Raw genomic sequence first — 12,845 nt, 5'->3', positions numbered from 1 at the left:
AGGATAAGTCCTGGTTCCACTGCCAGCAGCCTACACACACACACACACACACACACACACACACACAGATTAAGCCACACAACTGTCACCCACATTCAGAGGGCCAAGTTTGGTCCCAGGAACCTTCCCCAGCTGTCAGTCCAGAGTCCATGAGCTCCCACAGCTGTCTCTGTTGTTTTCCCAACCATGATCCTGACCCCTTCCCTTGCTCATATAATCCTTCCTCCCTCTCTTCAACTGAACTCCAGGAGCTCAGCCCAGCACTTGGCTCAAAACAGCTTTTTTTTTTATTTTAACTTTTTGTTCGGTTTTTATTGAGTTCTACATTTTTCTCTGCCCCCCTCGCTGCCTCTCCCCTCCCTTTCAACCCTCTCCCAAGGTCCCCATGCTCCCAATTTACTCAGGAGATCTTGTCTTTTTATACTTTCTACTTCCCATGTAAATTAGATCTAATAAGTCTCTCTTAGTGTCCTCGTTGTTGCCTAAGTTCTCTGGGATTGTGGTTTGTAGGCTGGCTTTCTTTGCTTTATGTTTAAAAACCACCTATGCGTGAATACATGTGATAATTATCTTTCTGGGTCTGGGTTACCTCACTCAAAATAATGTTTTCTAGCTCCATTCATTTTGCTGCACAATTCAAGTTGTCATTATTTTTTTTCTGCTGTGTAGTTCTCCATTGTGTAAATGTACCACATTTTCCTTATCCATTCTTTGGTGGAGGGGCATTTAGGTTGTTTCCAGGTTCTGGCTATGACAAACAAAGCTGCTATGAATATAGTTGAGCACATGTCCTTGTGGCACGATTGAACATCCTTTGGTATATACCCAAAAGTGGTATTACTGGGTCTTGAGGAATGTTGTTTTCTAATTTTCTGAGAAATCGCCACACAGACATCCAGACGGGCTGTATCAGCTTGCATTCCCACCAGCAATGCAGGAGTGTTCCATTTACCCTACAACCTCTCCAGCATAAGTTGTCATCAGTGTCAAAACAGCTTTATTAATGCCCAAAATAACCAAGAAGTTGTAACCTATCCTTGTGGCAAAGGTCATCAGTCAGTGGTCAAATCCCCCGTCCCCATCACCATTACTCACTGTCTCCAGGGCTCTAACACTGTCAAGGTTACACATGTTTGAGGGACACTTCAGAGAGGACACAGAGAAAACTGGGGTTTGGAGCTTATTGTTCTGTTTTACCTGGGGGTCGTAGTACAGGGAATAGAGCCCATGGCTTCATGTCGTGTAGCATGTGCTCTGTACTGAGCTCCGCCCCCAGCGAGGCTCACTTCTAATGTTCTCACATACTCATGATAAAGGAAGGTATTAGTCATGTCAGGGATGAGCTGGGACTCATCAGTGACTCATGAGGATCAGGGTGGTACGGACTATTTTTCACGTACAGTTTCTAAAAGTAGACCTGATGTGTACCACATGCCAGTTTCTCATCAGAGCCATTTATTTCAAGGAAAAAATGGTTTCAAGTTCATTGACGAAGTACTTCTTCAAAGTTCCCATCGGATGTGATAATAGGCCCTTGGTTCTTTCATTGAAGACCTATTTATTAAAGGAACCGCAGTCCCTCTCCTCCCAGAAGTCATGTGTGTCTACCACGTGAGAGCAGGAAGATAACAGAACACGGCAGAATTAACTCTGTGCTGTGAAGTCAGTCTCTGAAATCAGACCACATTCAGGGTTCTATCGTGAATTTGTGCTTTTCCTGCCCTCTCCTTGGGCCTGATTCTCCAGCTCAGTATTTTCATCCATAAAACAAAAATGCTAATATTTGTTTCCAAACTCATATAGTGGTTTGTGGAAAGGCTGTTGCTGCCTGCAATATTCAGAATGGTCCAGGACACACAGGAAGCAACTGGAACTCATCGGAGTATCAGAGAGCTTGGAGAGGCGTCCATCACGATATCAGTTTGCCTCTATGGCAGAGTTCTCCAGGTGTTTCTGAGGAAGCACGCCCATCAATAAAGAATGTGGCATTTATTACCAATACCAATCTACATTTATAAAGAGGGATGCCTATTCCATCTCATTCAAGGTTTTAAATATCAAAAGCCTAAATTTCCTAGTCTTGCTCAGAAATAATAATAGAAGTGGCTGAGTGTGGTGGTCCAGCCCGTGGGATGCTCAGGTGGAAAGATCACCTTGAGTTCGAGGTTAGCCTGGATTAGATAGCACATTCAACACCAGCATGGATTGCAATACCAAAAGCCTGTCTCAAAAATACAATAAGTAAAACTTAGTATATTTTCTACCTTCACCACTATGAACAATCTTGCATATTCTCAGATGTGCACACATCCACTTCAAACTCCACTCTTCCAGGAAACTCAAGAGAATATGAATAGGTTTGCAGGAGCCACCCGACAATTCACCACCATTACTACCCAGCGTAGATCAGCTTATGTGATGGTTGTAAGCTCTCCAGCAAAGAGCAGGCGTCTGGCACAATAGGACATTGGACAAAATCCAGACAAAGTGATACAAAGAGACTGAGGACCAGGAGCGCTTTGAAAGGGCACCTACCTCAAGGAAAAAACACTGACCTCTCACGCGTGGGATAGGAGTCAGTCGGGTGAGGAAGGAGAAGAGGCAGAGAAGAGAATGCCCAGCAGGGCGGGGCACTGGGACTCCACCAAAGCCAGAAACTGTCTGGGCTGAGCTCAGAGCTGGGAGATGGCAATTGTGAGATGGGTCCACTTTGACTATCATCTCTTAATTGTTTTATTGTCTTATTTAACAGAAAAAATTAAATGTCTCATGTTCAATATGATGTTCTGATACATATGTAACCTGTGGGGTGACTGATTCAAGATACACTGCCTCACGGGTGACCCTATTTGCTGTTAGAACAACTACCTCTTACTCTCACGGCAGTTTTCAAGTATATGAAAATGCCACTGGGGATCGTAGCCATGATGCACACTGGAACTTATTCCTCTTGTCTAACTGGAATCTTCTGTCCTTAGACCAACATCTCCACTGAAGCTCCTTGCTGGATAGCCACCATTTTACTTACTGGATAGCCACCATTTGACTTGCTGGATAGCCACCATTTTACTCTCCATTTCTTTAAGCTCAACATTTTAAGACCTCGTGTCTTAAATAACTCTATGTCCTCAGATTCACCCACATTGTTGCAAACGGCAGGCTCCCTTTCTCAGAGCAAAACGGTATTCCACTGTGAAGGGGAATAAAACAGACACTATCCTTCTTTACCCATTTATCTGTTATTTGACACTTAGGTTGTTACCTCCCCTAGCTATAGAGTTGTGAGGCAATAACAGGAAATGCAGGTGGTGTGTTTTTGACAGGCTGATTTCATACCTGTTGGGGATGAACACAGTTTGTGCAGGAATAATCTATGTCCATTAAGCTTTCGCTTCTCATGGGATACATATATTCTGTGCTGGGTTAAAGGGAAAATGAGAGGCTGTATCGGCAACTTGATTTAAAAAAAAACTTTTAAAGATATATAAATACAACTTACTTCACAAACTTCTTTTAAGTTGTTGAAATACACTAGCAGGCATGAGTTTGGGAACTGATTAATTTTAACAGATTAAGAGTCTGTTAACCATGAATGTAGACAATCACACAGGATCCATCAAAAGAGCAAAAAAAAGGGGGTACATGGAAAGTGATGGAGGGAAGAAAAAGAAGGAAATGATATAATTACATTTTAATTTCAAACNATATGCACACACGTGTGTGCGTGCATGTGTGTGTGTGTTGTTCATTGGAACCTCCAGCTCGGCACCTGCATGATCCAGAAAGCCCCATTACTGTCTGTCTCTCCAAACCCTTCCCACTCAGAATCGCCGAACAAAGGGAAGGCACCAAAAAGCCCAGTTCCACATTCTTGGTGTCTACTGCAGCTTCCTCCCCTAAAGTTGCCAGCTGCCCAAGTCCCCACCTAAAACATACAGGTTTTGACCATAACCCCAGTTTGTGGTGATCACTTCATCATCCCCCTCCCCACCCTACCCCAACCCACCCCGCCCCGCCCCCGCACCTGCAGGCTATATAAGCTCCCTGCTTTAGATAGGGCATGTGACTTCTCCAGCCACAAGCTCTGGGACTGGAAAACCTACCCAGGAGTTGCTTTGCTCAAATATACCTGTGCCACCACCTAAAGGGGTACCAGGTGCCTCTTTCTGGGTCAGGTATGCCCGGGGTCCCTTGCCAAGCTGAGGCCGCAACAGGGCAAGCTCCACATGCTCTGTTCTCGGGGACCTTTGTGTTAGGAGATGTCCTTCCCAAAGATTACCCCCACCCCACCACTCGACCCTAGGGTATCTCAGGGGACAGCTTATCCTAGTCTTTGGTCTCTGGCACAGGCTCGGAAATGGACACGAGCTGAGTCTAAACCCAATCCTCATTCACCCTGGGGTGTCTGCTGCAAAATTTATCCAAACTGGGACAGTCTCACACCGTACGCCCAAAACAAACGGTTTGAGCTCCCATATCCAGGGTTTGTGAGTTCCACACTTCCACACCTCCCTTTGCAGCCAGTGCTCAGCAGCCCAGGTTTTGTTGGCCAAGGTTGTGGCAACTCCAGGGGCCCTTTCACCCAAGGACTGACCCTGAGCTCTGCACCCCGACTGGGCAGCCTGAGTCACTGGCACCTTCACCTCTCTTCTTCCTCTTGTCTCTTCCCTGTTCTGTTTGTCTGTTTACCTGTCTCTCTCATCTCCATCCAAGATGGCTTTTCGCTCTCTCACTCTCCCCATTCCCCAGTAAACCTCCACTAACTCTGTTGTTAGCGGTGTGTTCTTGGCAGGGCCCACCAAAAGGTATCCAATTTGCCATTTTTAGTCACTAGACTCTCCCAGCGTTTGGTATAGCCACACTGGGATGCTAACGGCCCACTCTACCCACAACCAACAGATCCTATCTCCCTGTTTGTTTCTGTCTGCTCTTCCACCCAACCATGCTGGGATCCTACCCACCTGCTCTACCCTCCTTGATCCCACCTCCCCAGCAGGAGCCCCGGTCTGGCTCCTCCTTTCATTTCTCAGTCATCACCAGATTATTAGAAAGAAAAAAAAAAAAAAAACGGCTGAGAATGGTCCCCAAAGGCCCGTGCAGGAATTGGTGAAAATAGCTTTTAAGGTTTTTAACGCCTGAGAAGAAGAAGCTGAGTCTTCCCCGCAGACTTGACTGCAGCAGAAGGCTATGCTGCAAGCTCACACCTTGGCAGCTGCCCTGTGGCCATTGGCAGCTCAAGGAAGTCCACAAGGCTCCATCCTGCTGGAGACTAGCCAAAGTCACCTCCACTGGGGGCCTGCTTTAAATGCATCCAGGAAGGTCACCGGTCCTGATGCTGCCCCAACCTTGGGCTGCCAGCAAGTCCATGCCCTGTCTGCCAGCAGACTGGCCACTGGAAGTCAGAATGGGCCCATGCAATCATGTCCTCTATGCCACACCACAGAGGCCCAGCCTCACCAGCACAGGCATCTGTGACTCTTCCAACCTTTGAGCTCCCTAGCCTGGTGAAGGCTGATAGCACCCAGACTCAGAGAGACCATCACCCTCGCGGAGCCTAGGGTAACACACCAGGTATTGGGTAAGTCCGTCACCTTCTGTTGGGCCCTTTTAATGGCCCATATCCATTCTGTCCTCTGGAAGGAAAGGGGCTTCCTCATTACCAAAGGCACTCCCATAGTCAATGGACCCCTTATAGCCAAGCTCTTGGAGGCCCTCAGCTCCATGCCAAGGTAGCCATAATCCACTATTGGGGGCCCTCCAAGGACCCCAGCGGCCTTAAGCAATGCCAGGGCTGACTTAGTAGCTTAGGGACTAAGTCTCCAGCTTCACTGGATCTACAGGACAAATGTTGTTTTTGACACCCTCCTATCAGCCCTGTTATTAACCAGAGAAGAGGGTCAAACTCCTGAATAAAGGGGCCACACAGACAAAAGACAGCTGGTTCTACTTTAATAACCACCTCATCCTCCCCCAGGATCAGAAACTCTCCATCATTTCAGACATCTACCAATCCTTACACAGAGACCCCAAGGCTTTGTTCTACTTCTTAGAGCCCCCTATTTGATGGTGTGGCTCGGGTACTCCTGGACCACATCATCCCTGGTTCAGCATTCCACAGACCATCCAAAGAGACAGTGAGCCAGCTTTAACTTACAGGGTCATCGAACTCATCTCTGAAGCCCTCAACATCTCCTGGAAACTCCACATCCCCTACCACCACAATTCTTGGGAAAGGTTGAGAGGGCCAATAGACTCATCAAACAACAACTCACCAATCTCTCTATTGAACTCAGATTATCTTGGCCCTTCCTGCTTCCCATTGCCCACACCCACTTCCTGGTCACCCCACACTCTCCTACAAGCCTAAGCCCTTTTGAGTTCCTTTATGGAAGGCCATTCCTCCTCAACACCACCTCCCAGCCTAGATCCTTCCACTCGCAAGGTACCTACCCCGTCTTTCCCTCCTACGGTCCCTTCGTTGTTCACATGCTGACAGATATCTCCCTGCCCACACGCCGACACACCCAACCGCTCCTGAGCCCACCTCACTTCTTCCCAGGGGACTCCTCAAGCAGTTATCTTCTAAATCTCTAGAGCCCCAATGTTCAGGACCCTACACTGTGATCCTCACCACCCCTTCAGTTACCAAGCTCCTGGGACGTCAGTGCTAGTACCACCTCTATAGGCTCAACACCCACCCAGGATAAACTGTCTTCCCAGCACCTGGACCTTGCACCCTCCAGTTTTCCAGAATGTCTCAGTGAGTGGCCGGGGTGGTCAAGCCCTTGTGCCTTGCTCATTCCCCTTTGTCTCTTCTGTCTTCTGGGCTATATTTTTTTCCCTCAAAATGTCCATGCCTAGCCGGGCGGTGGTGGCGCACGCCTTTAATCCCAGCACTCGGGAGGCAGAGGCAGGCGGATCTCTGTGAGTTTGAGGCCAGCCTGGTCTAGAAGAGCTAGTTCCAGGACAGGAACCAAAAAACTACCGAGAAACCCTGTCTCAAAAATCAAAAAAAAAAAAAAATGTCGATGCCTTTTAACCCAAAGCTATAACCTTTGCTGTGACACCAAGGTGTAAATCTGTTCCAGCTGTTTTGCAGACATCTGCATGTTCCTGGGGACAGAGTGCTGCTACTGTATCAATGAATCTGGTCTGGTGGAAACTAATATTGAGTCATTCCACAAATCACCTGAAGAATTTTGCCAATACAACCAGGGCACATCTCCCTTCCATTCTTTCTGGGAGTCCTCACTCTTCCCATAGCTAACCCCACTTACAGGGCCAGCAGTAATCTGTCCATTTTTTCTCCTAGCAACCTGCCTGTTCCTCCTGGAATAGATTCATGAGGTCTCCAGGGTGGCAGTTAACCAAATGCTTCTTCACCCATACCTCCCACTGAGCATGAGCCCACCAACTCCTGACTCCCCCTCTCCATGTTGTTCCTTGCCAACAGGAAGTAGCCAGATTTGAACCGGTGTCCATATACCAAAAAAAGGTAGGGATGTTCAGTAGGAATCTCCAGCTCACCCCTGCATGACTCAAAAAGCCCCATTCCTCCCTCTCCAGACCCTGCCCACTCAGAGACTCTCTGAACAAAGGGAAGACACCAAAAAGCCCAGTTCCACATTCTTGGCAGCTACTAGTTTCCTCCCCTGAAGTTGCCAGTCCCTGCCTAAAGCATTCAGCTTTTGACCTAGGCATAAACTTAGCTTGTGTCTGACACGTCATCACCCCTCACCTACAGGCTATATAATCTTGCTTTAGTTCAGGCGTGACTTCAGCCTCAGTCTCTGGAACTGGAGAACCCACCCAGGAGTTGCTTTGCTCAAGTAAACTTGTTTTTACTTTTTCAGTTCCATTTGATCTGGCTTACTGTTTCAGTGGAGAAACCTATTATTGAGTTACAGAAAACCTAGAGAGTGTTGTAGGGTGGAGTGTTAAAAAGCTACAATGTTTCTAAGCTGATAGAGATATGTGACAAGTAAAGTCTGTCTTTCAAAAATATGTGGTGGCTACAACTGTTACTCAGTGGTAAAAAGCGCTTGCCCGGCATCCTGAGACCCTGAGTTTCAGCCCCCACCCCCCAAAAAAGGGGTGGTAGCTTGCTTTTTCTTTTTCTTCCTTGTTTTTGTTGTTGTTAATGTTGTTTGTTTGTTTGCTTGCTTGCTGGTTGACTTGTTTGTTTAAGATAAAGTCTCACTATGCAACCCTAGCTAGCCTGGAACTCACTAAGTAGATTCTCTATACACACTTAGGAAGTAGATCAGGCTTTCTTCCCACTTGAGGCGATCTTCCTGCCTCTGTTCTCCCAAGCACTGAGATTACAACCATGAGCCACCATGTCTGATTAATTGTCTTTCCTTTGTGGAAGAAAGGCATAGTGCTTTGAAAAACCCTGCAAAGTACTATGCTGAAAGATTTTTTAACTACATGTTTATGTGTATGTATCTGTGCACATGAGTGCAGGTGCCTGCCAGAATAAGAAGCTGGACCCTCTGGAGCTGGAGTTAAAGGCAGTGTAATTACTGGGAACCAGACTCAGATCCTCTGGAAGAACGGTACTCGATTTTAACTACTAAGCCATTTCCCCAGCCCCATGTTGTTAAATGTTCTATTACAGCAGGAAAAAATGAAATTGAGACTAACATCTACCTGGAGAGTAGACGTTGCTGTGTAGACAATATCGCACCAGATACCTCAGCACAAATGGAGGTTGTTTCTACAACTTAAAGTATTATGAGGTAGGTAATAAGGAGATGGCTCAGTGACTAAAGTGTTCCACGCGTACGCATGCACGTGCAAATGCACACACATGCACACGCAAGAACCTGAGTCCATAACCCAGAACCCATGTCGAAAGCCAAGTGCAGTGGTATAATAATATTACAGTGCCTATAATCCTGAGGCTCAGAAGGCAGAGGCAGGAGGCCACCCACAGGCCAGCCAGCCCAGACAAACCGGCTTGCTCAAAGTACAGTCCAAGACCCTGTTTCAAAAAATAAGGTGGCCAGTGACTGAGAAAGATGACTTGCATGGAGCTCCAGAGCCAACGTGCGGAGACATGCCCCCAGGCACACACACAAGAATATGTAGACACGCACATGCCATAAAAAAGGCATGACAGCCAAACAGCTTAAACACTGAATAAACAGTGGATTATACCCCACCAAACAAAACGAAACTCAGTGAGGTTCAGGCTTCCATGTGTAATTAATACACGGCTAAATGAGAGCGAAGGAACGCTTCAGACAGGAGCACAGATGAAACCTCGGGACCCGAATTCTGTAATATGATCCTGAGTCTGGCGCATGCGAGCCAGCAGCCACCTGTGAGAAATCGTCAACACTTTGTGTTAAATTACTAAACCTTCAGATAGTTCATTCCCAGCAAGAAAAATCTTTGAAACAAACAAGATTACCTCGCAGCCGGGCGGTGGTGGCAGTAACAGCAGCAGAGCACACCTTTAACGCCAGCACCCGGGAGGCAGAGGCGGGCGGACCTCTGTGAGTTCGAGGGCAGCCTGGTCTACAGAGTGAGTCCCAGGACGGCCAGGGCTTCATAAAGAAACCCTGTCTCAATACACACACACACACACACACACACACACATTACCTAGCAAAGCTAAGCCTGGAGTGGAGGAGCACACCACAATCCAGCACCCAGGAGGCTGAAGCAGGAGGGCCGCAAGTTCGAGGCCAGCCTGAGCGCGAAAATAACTAATATGAGAACAAATCACAAGCATGTGGGGATGAAAGGGAAAAGCTCCAGCAAGCCTCGCAAGCTATGCTGTCCCGCAGAGCAGGCACCAGATGCAGGTGACACCTGTAAAAGGCCCCTGAGTCCTAAGACTTAGAAGAAGAGACAGAGAGAAACTTCCAGCGAGGGCTTTTATAAGGATTCTGTGCATTCACACTATCTGTAATTGCAAATAATACATCACCTAGCTCAAACAGAGTATGCGGCCAAAATTAATTGTATCTGCTTCATTTTCTTCTGTAATGCAGCCATGGGAGAATGTTCAACTATTTATATTGTTGAATTATATTTCTCTTCTACCACTGTGTCCTGGAGGATGGGAACCTGAAAGTTTTATTTAGAAAAAAATAAAACAGGAAACAGATCTGACAGAATTTTTTTTCCATTTTTATGGAATACATACGTTTCCACAGACCTACACTCCAACTATCTTCAAAAGACAGAAATGAAGTAAAGTGTCGGCCGTGAGCTTATTCTGAGGCTTGCACCAAGTGTAAAAGCTGCGGCACCCCGGGGTTGCCATTTCAGTTCCCTTCAGTGTAGTTTCCTTTCAAAGTAGGAGCTTCATGGAAAGAGGTGTTCTGGGTGAATGTTCCAATAATCCCATTATTCTTATTGTATAAACGAGAACTGAAGCCCTGGATCACCCAAGTCTCAGTTGGCAGCCTGACTCTTGGGTCCCGGCATTTAGACCGGTTCTGGATGGTCTCGGTATGCTTAGCAGTTTACATCTCTTGTATTGACGGCTATTGTCAGAGTTTTGTTTGGTTGGTCTGTTTGTGAATAGCCCCAATTCCTTAATCATGGGGGTTTAAAAATTCAGTCATCTTGGATTCCTTGTTTTCCTTAGCCCCTGGGTGGATCCTGGTACCTATACAAGCCATCCCCCAGGAGGGGACAACCCTGAGCAAGTCGGGTCTCTAGCTAACAGGACCACAAAAGCAGGATGCTTGGGCACACTTCCTTTAATCTCAGCACCCGGAGGCAGAAGCAGGATCTCTGTGAGTTCGAGGTCATCGTGGTCTACATAGTAAGTTCCAGGACTGTTACACAATGAAACCCTGTCTTAGAAAAAAGAGAGAGCCCACAAAGCGCTAGGTTCAGAGGACTGGAACACACCCCCGCGGCGTGGCTGAAAGAGCCTTTCTCCTGCAGTGGATGTGGGTGTTATAAGACAGCAGCCACCACAGTGTCCCACACCAGAATCCAGAATGAAAAGCTGAACTGTGGAGAGCCGTGCCCCAACACACCAGCCGGTTCCTGAGAGGTACTTAGATTCCATTGCTTTAGGATACATTTTCAGGGCTGGCTATTTTGTCAGACCAGGGAATGGCGGAAACAATGTGCTTCCTTTACACCCTGGTCTGACACGCAGGCCACCTCTCGGGGCCACCAGCTTTACAAAGACAGAGGAGGGGTGGGCAAGTGGGCGCTGATTTCTACCCAAGTGACATCAGGCAAAGAGAGAGAGGAAAGCAGCTGGCGATCTACAGTGAATGAGTCCCTTATGCTGGTTAACTGGAGGACGAGCCCGGGCAGTTCCACACGGGCTCGCTAGAAAGCTCATTTCTCAGTCGTACTTGTTTTGTTACTTTTTTTTTTGGGGGGGGGGGGGTGGCTTTTAGTCAGCTCTCACCTTTGAAGGGTTTCCCATGACAGCGAAGCGGGAGGAATTGCATGCTTGGGTCGCACATGGGTCCCAGATGGGTCCCAGTCCCGGAACCAGGAAAGATTCAGAAGCCAGCAGTGAGAGGAACAGAAGCAGAGATCGCTCCGCCCCTCTAGCTCCTACTGGATATGGGGAGCGCCTCAGGCACTGTGTAGAGAGATACACTCAAGGCCTACCACTAATCTCATGAGTCCTTATTAAAAGGTCAGCTTTAAATGCTTAATGTCATGTATTGCTTTTGCTGTCTTCTCTTTAAATTTAAAAATACTTGGAATTTCCTAGGAACTTACTAAGTGCTAGCACCAGACTTATTTGAAAGTCAAAAGATTTTACAATAACTTGGGTCCCCCAACCAATAAAGGGAGGGGTGGGGAGGGAAGCAGGATAGACGGGGAAATAATAGCCCCTTTCTCTGTCGTTGCTAGGTTGAGAGTTAAGAGATGGTATTTGCAAACCTTTGGGAGCATTGCTTTCCTCTTTTGGCCAGGTTTCACTCAGATGTGGGAAATGACTACTGAATGGCGGTACACACTCTCGCAGTCCTGAGGATGCGCTCTCTTATGTAAGGTCCTTTCTTACTCGTTCTTCCAGACAACTGTAACCTCCGATCGCTTTCGCATCTGACCAGAGAGAGGCCATCTCAGAGCCTTCGGGACTGCTGCCTCTGCCCCACAGCAGCCAGCACCTCAAAAGAAGCCTTGTTTGCTGACTTCACACTTGGCACGACCGAATCAAAACGGCCATTTGATTTACAAATAGAGTCGAAGCTATTTTTAAGTTGTGTAATAAACATCCACAAGAACGAACCTTTCCTTAACTTTTGAAACATGCTCTGTAAGACATCTGCTGCCTGACGTCTGTCCTCACCACGTGGCCCTGAGGAATCGTTGACCAGAACGAGTAGTGTACATTTGGAAATAAAACTAGGTCCAGAAATACTCTCTATGAGAAAAAAAGGATTTTTCCCCTATATGTCTACCCAACTTAATATCTGAGGCTTAATATCTTTGGCAGCCCTGCTAAGCAGTCATGTGCAAAAATAAACTTTGGTTTCGCCCCACTGTTAATATGTTTTACCTCTTTACCAGTTTATTCAATATCCTCTATTTATGTAGAAATTATTCCATCTCCAGATGAACTGCAAAAGATAAACAATTATCCACCACAAATATGTGAAAAATAGAACTTTAAAATATGGCGTTTCTCTTTAACAGTTAACTGTCATTTTAACAAAAAAAAAGAAAAAGAAAAGAAAAGAAAGAAAGAAAAAACTAATTAGTTGAGTCCATACATAAAATACAAGTATTTCACAATCTCTTTTAAACCTTCCTTTGGACTCTTTCATATTCCTGTTGTTTTTTTCCTGCCTCCCCTTGCTTATAAATATTTCACTAAATATGGCATTTGAACATAATGCTTC

At 46.6% G+C, this 12,845-nt stretch overlaps 1 protein-coding gene across 1 annotated transcript in view; it reads right to left on the bottom strand.

Moving 5' to 3' along the window:
• Window positions 1-12,845, bottom strand: part of Cd109 (CD109 molecule) — a 102,979-nt gene that overhangs the window by 77,344 nt on the left and 12,790 nt on the right. The window lies entirely within an intron of this gene.

Source organism: Alexandromys fortis, unplaced genomic scaffold (genome assembly GCF_014885135.2).
Source record: "Alexandromys fortis isolate MF-2015 unplaced genomic scaffold, M_Fortis_MF-2015_v1.1 scaffold_22, whole genome shotgun sequence".
Taxonomy (NCBI): domain Eukaryota; kingdom Metazoa; phylum Chordata; class Mammalia; order Rodentia; family Cricetidae; genus Alexandromys; species Alexandromys fortis.
This window is presented reverse-complemented; position numbering and strand designations above follow the sequence as displayed.